Source organism: Macaca mulatta, chromosome 5 (assembly GCF_049350105.2).
Source record: "Macaca mulatta isolate MMU2019108-1 chromosome 5, T2T-MMU8v2.0, whole genome shotgun sequence".
NCBI lineage: Eukaryota > Metazoa > Chordata > Mammalia > Primates > Cercopithecidae > Macaca > Macaca mulatta.
The window spans coordinates 51,744,126-51,749,954 of record NC_133410.1 but is presented as its reverse complement, the minus strand read 5'-3'; the positions used below and the strand labels follow the sequence as shown (position 1 = coordinate 51,749,954).

The 5,829-nt window shown below is 45.8% G+C and overlaps 1 long non-coding RNA gene across 1 annotated transcript; it reads left to right on the top strand.

The window, feature by feature from the left end:
- The first annotated feature begins 1,255 nt into the window (after positions 1 to 1,255).
- LOC114678305 (uncharacterized) lies at positions 1,256 to 3,910 on the top strand. The gene is made up of 3 exons (XR_013417513.1): positions 1,256 to 1,450; positions 1,622 to 1,731; positions 2,512 to 3,910. It is a non-coding gene; the product is annotated as an uncharacterized LOC114678305 (long non-coding RNA).
- The last annotated feature ends 1,919 nt before the right edge of the window (positions 3,911 to 5,829 follow it).

Genomic DNA, 5,829 nt, shown 5'->3' with positions numbered 1-5,829 from the left:
GCGGCATTGCCACCGCAGGCAGGTGTGAGCAATTAGATGAACCCGCCTTAGGAGTTGCCGTTTGTTCACCTGATTTGGCAAATCTCTTCTTAACCCTCCTCATCCCCAGTGTATCTCACTCACTCACAGAAGAAGACACAAGTTAACTTTAGTGGAGTTTGCCCTGTGCTGGAGATTGGGGGAGGGGAGCAGTTGGAGGAGGTAAGAAGGTGGAAACCTTTTGACTGGAAGATTTTTCTGTTTTTCAGACTAAAAGAAAAAAACAAAGTAGGCAGCAAAGAGGACTGCAGGATAATGCTCATTTTTAGACATCCCTGGCATTTTAGGTAAAGAGCAACTGGTAGAACTCAGCCAGATTGACAGAAAACTTGTTCACCTGTCAACTGGGGTGGGGGAAAAAAAAAACAAAAAAGATTCACTGAGGTCCAGGCGCGAGAAACCCGGCTCCAGAGCTCCAGCTCTCCTCCTCGCCCTCCTCCCCTGCCCCGCCCCGCCCCGCCCGCCCCGCCCGATGGCCAGGTAGGTGAGTCTGCACACGTGTCAACTTGCGGAGACCCCCAGGCCGGCCAGGGGTCTCTGAGGGGACACACCCTCCACCTACCTCAAACATGGGAGAGGCGCCCTTGCGTGGCAACGTGCAGCCCAGGAGCTCGGTGAGAAACTTTGCCATATACAAGCGGTGAGGCAGGGTCCCTCCCGATGCGCCGTTTCTGTCCTTTCCCCGCGCCAGAGCCCGAGCGCTGGGATCCTGCCCGCAGCTCGCCCGCCAGCCGGGGCCGTGGCTCGGGGGGCGGCCCCGCGGCGGCGGCGGAGGGGCCGGGCCGGGCGGGGAGAGCGCGGCGGCCGCCCGCCCCCGGCGTCCAGCGGTACGAGGGCGCACAGCCCCCTCCGCGGCCCGAGCGTCCGTTCTGCGGGAGCCGGGGCGCCGTCGCCGTGCTAGCCTTTCCCGCTGAATGTCACTATTACCATAGTAAAGGGAAGGGCCCCGCCGAGGGGGTGGCGGGAGGGCCAACCGCGCCGCAGGATGGGTGCCGCGTGTGGGCAAGGGCAGCCGGCGGGCGCAGCGCCTTGGCGCAGGGACCGGCCCGCCCCGCCCCTGGGCAGGGCCACTCGGGCAACACCGCCGGGCGGGAGCAGACTCCTTAAGCTCCGCGGGAGAGCGGGCGGCTGGGGCGGGGGAGGGTCTGTGGATGGGAGCCGCCGGGCTGACCCACTTCCCCAGTTTTCCCCTCGGCAGTACTCACGGAGGTGGAAAGGCAGCCGCCTCGCTCTGCCGACTGACCCGGGAGAGTCGCTGCTGCCAGACGCCAGCGGCCCGCAGGGGCTCCTGCACCGGCCGGCGCCGCCCCACCCTTCCTTTGGGAAAGGGGAAAGGCTCCCTAAGCCTCGGAGGAGGAACTCACCCTCCTGTTCTCACATTATCCCAAGCCAGTGAATAGGGCAGACCCAGGTAAGCCCCAAAAGGGGAAAGGTGACTGTAGGCACTAGGGCCTGGGCCGGATACGCTCCATGATCACAGCTCCCTCCCTGTCCTTGGCTCCGGCCGGGAGAGCCAAGGACCGGCATGGAGACTGGAACAGGTATGGCCCTGATGGCCCTGTTTTTCTTCTTTTTTTTTGAGATGGTGTCTCGTACTGTTGCCCGAGCTGGAGTGCAGCGGCGCGATCTCGGCTGACTGCAACCTCCGCCTCCCGGATTCAAGCGATTCTCCTGCCTCAGCCTCCTGAGTAGGTGGGATTACAGGTGCCTGCCACCACACCCAGCTAATGTATTTTCATTAAAAAAGACTTTTAGAACCAGGCCTATACTGTGTATTTATTCTGCACCCCCATAGCTGTATATCTCAAGCTTTAACGTTCATAAGAATGATACGACCTATAGAGCTTGTTTAAAGTGAGAGGTCTTGGGCCCCCAATCCATGTTTCCGAATCAGCGATTCTGATTCTGATCCTGGACCATCTCAGGAGATTCCGATGTAGATGGTATCCAGGCTCTACTTTGAGAAACATGGCCCTACTATGTAAAAACTGCGGACATAAACTTTCAAGGACTGGGAAAACACTAGATTTGGTGACAGGCATGACCCTAGAGAAAGTTGTGTCAAATCACCTGATTTGATATGCAAGGAAACAGAATTGGAAAAGTTTTCATTACTTCAAGTCATCCTGTATCATGACACCCAAGACAGGGAGTAGACACCCTATAAATGCTCGTTGGATGGGATGAATAGAAGATGGATGGTGATGAAGAGCTGAGTCCCAATTTCCTTAATTGCCATTCCAGAATTCTAGCTGGTGCAACAAATTCACTGTGAATTTAAGGGATAAAAGAGGAAGGAAAGATGTTAAACTAAATTAATTTGAATACATCATCTCAGTGCTTCTCAAACTTTTTCTGCTATCTGGTTTTATCTTCTGCATTCTAACCTACAAAATATTCAGGTTTGTTATAAAACAAAAAGACCTGCTCCCATGACTAAAACTAATGTTATTTTTATTCTGTGTTTTCCAGAACCCTACCACACCACCAGCTAACCCCCAGCAGCAAAATCAAGAAATGTGGCAGCGAGGTACCCCTGGGCTATACTAAAAAGGGAAGAGAGCTAATATGTAATCAGTACTATGAATGTCTCAGTCACCGCGTCACTAGGGTGAACATGGGCTCTGGGGACAGACTACCTCCATTTAAATCCCGTTTCTGATACTGCTATGAATTGAACATTTTCATCCCGTCCAAATTTCATGTTGAAATGTAATCCCCAATGCAACAGTATTGGAGGTGTGGCCTTTGGGAAGTGATTGATTTATGGGGGCTCCGCCCTCATGAATGAGATTGGGTGCCCTTATAAAATGGCTTGATGAAGGGAGTTCACCCCTGTTGTCCTGTCTTCTGCCATGTAAGGACGCAGCAGCATTTTTCCCCTCCAGAGGATATAGCATTCAAGGCACCATCATGGAAGAAGACAGCAGCCCTCATTAGATGCCAGCCTTGATCTTGGACTTCCCAGCCTCTAGAAATGTAAGAAATGAATGTCTGTTTTTATGAATTACTCAGTCTGTGGTATTCTGTTATAGCAGCACAAAATTGCCTAAGACATAATAAATGTGAAACTTAGAAAAGTGACTTTGCATCTCTGTACTTCAGTTTTCTCATCTGCAAAATGGGTTTAATAATAAAGGTACCTACCACATATGGTATATATTAGTTTTCTATTGCTATCATAACAAATTACCACAATTTAGCAGCTTAGAACAATGCCCATTTATTATCTCATAGATCTGTAGATTAGAAGTCTGGTGGGTTCATGTGGGTTCTGTGCCTAGAGTCTCACAAGGCTAAAACCAAGGGTAAAACCAACCAGGGTGGCCTCTCTCCTAGGGTTTCTTGGAAGAAGCCACTTCCAAACTCTTTCAGGTTGTTGGGAGAATCTAGCTCCTTGCAGCTGTAAGTCTGAGGTCCTTGTTTTCTTGCTGACTGTCAGCCAGAAGCCACTCTCTGCTTCTAGAGGCTTCCTGGACTCCTTATGTGGCCTCCTTCATCTTCAAGGAGAAACCGCATTGAGTGCTTCTCATGCTTCAAATCTCTCTGACTTCCTCTTTTGCCAACAGTCAGAGAAAACATCTACCATTTAAAGGCCTCGTGATTATATTGGGCCCACCTGGATAATATTTTAATTCTAAGGTCAGCTGATTAGTCACCTTAGTTACATCTTCAAAGTTGTTTTTGCCATGTACTATATAATCACAGAAGTAATTCCAGGGTGAAGATCATAAGAGCTACGTAGACTTCTGCTTACCGCATGATTATTTTGAGGAATAAGTAAAAGTGTGTATTTAAAACATTTAGAACAGTGTTTTATTTTGTGATACAGATAATAAGAACTCAATAAAGATTAGCTATTTTATTTGTCTACACATGGCATTTCATTTGATTGACACTACAGCTCTATTATTTTAAAGGGGAGAAACTGAGAATCAATCTAAGACCACACAGAGGGTTAATGGCAGAGCCAGGAATCAAACCTAGAACAGCCATCAATCAAGTCTGTGCTGAGCACTAGGAGATAAGACAAAGGACAGATGATGTTCCTTTGAGAAGGAGGGACTTAAGAAGGGGGGTGCAATAATGAGGAGCACGGGGAATATTTACAGGTAGTCACTTGCCGTATATGAATAATCTATGGTTTAGGCACAAGGGGGACTGTACTAAATACTAATTAATTTTTTTAAGTCTTTAGACTGACTTTGAGCACACTGCCTAGGAGTTAGCCCTGCTCTGCAAGGAACAGCTATTATATATATGTGTGTGTGTGTGTGTGTATATATGTATATAATGTAATACATATATATATTTAACTGAACCCGATTTTTACTGAGCAGATGCATTTTCTTGTGGCGACATTCATCTTAAGAGGCTATACATGACTTGCAATCTAGACTCATTCCTTGATGGCTTCTTTCTCCCCGTGCCCCCTCCTCTGTGATGTCTTGCATCTTGTAGAGGAAATAAACATGTCTGAAAGGCAGCAACCCACTGGCCCTGACTAAACAGCAAGAGCATTGCCCAGACTTTCTCCAGGGCATGCCTAGGCCTGAATCACTACCACGTCTATGTCTTCCTGTCATTGGTAGAGCAAGGACAGAAACCCAGGACAAAAAAGAAAAGAAAGGAAAGCCAACCAAAAAATAATCTTATCATCTGTGGTCTTTCCCCATTTAGGACTGTGACTGCAGTATTATTTACTAGAAGCGTTGTTCATATTCCTTCACCCAGTATTTCCATTTCTAGAATTTATCCTAAGAAAATAACGAGAGAATTACCCAAAGATTTTTGCATTTAAAATTGTTTCATGTCTGTAAGGGCAAGTGAGTGTCTTTTCTACTGACACAGTAACCACCATGGTTAAAAGACTGGGACTGAACTCAAGCTGCCTGGGCTTGAATTCTGGCTCTGCCAATTGCCAGCTGAGTGATCTTGGGCAAGTCACTTCAGTTCTAAGCTTCAATTGCCTCATCTGGAAAACAAGGATAATAATACCTCATAAGAACTTAACTAGGTAATACTATTACACTTATTTATTAGAATGATTATATTCATATAATTATTATACAAATACTAATAAAGGACCGGGTCCATACTACATAATAGTAATATGTTAACTCTTACTAGGGTGATGATTAATGATATATCCTTAGCTCATGGCCCAAAGCCTGGCACACGTTACTCAATAAAAACTGATTAAATAAATACATGGACAAACAGATGGCCAAACAAATGAACAGAGATACTTGTTACAGCATTATAAAGCTAAACTTTGTAAAGCATAAAAACAACAGGAGAGTGACTTAATATACTAAGGTACATATAATCAAAACCTAGTATGTTTTAAAAGAATAATTCATGACCTAGAAAATGCCTGTAGGTAATGTTGGTAGGGAGCAGCATACAGTATATGTAGCATATTCTAAATTTGTAAAATACTTACATGTATATGTATACATTAGGGTCAAAATGGAAGGAAATATACCAAAAGGCAATAATATTTCTCTGTGAGTGATGAAATTATGGATTATTTTTATTTTCTTCTTGATATATTCCTTAATTTACTAGATTCTCTGCAGTGAACTTGAGTGTAATACCAATTTAAATATTTTTTACAATCCCATAATTAAGAACTTAGACTTTTTTTAGTCATCACGTTAATCTTAATTGATTTAAGATCTTATCACTTTAATAAAACATTTAGGATGGACCAATTAACACAACTAAATCTACTGCACTGACACCCTCTTGAAGAAATCTCTGGTGTTTGTGAAAAAGTTCCATAAA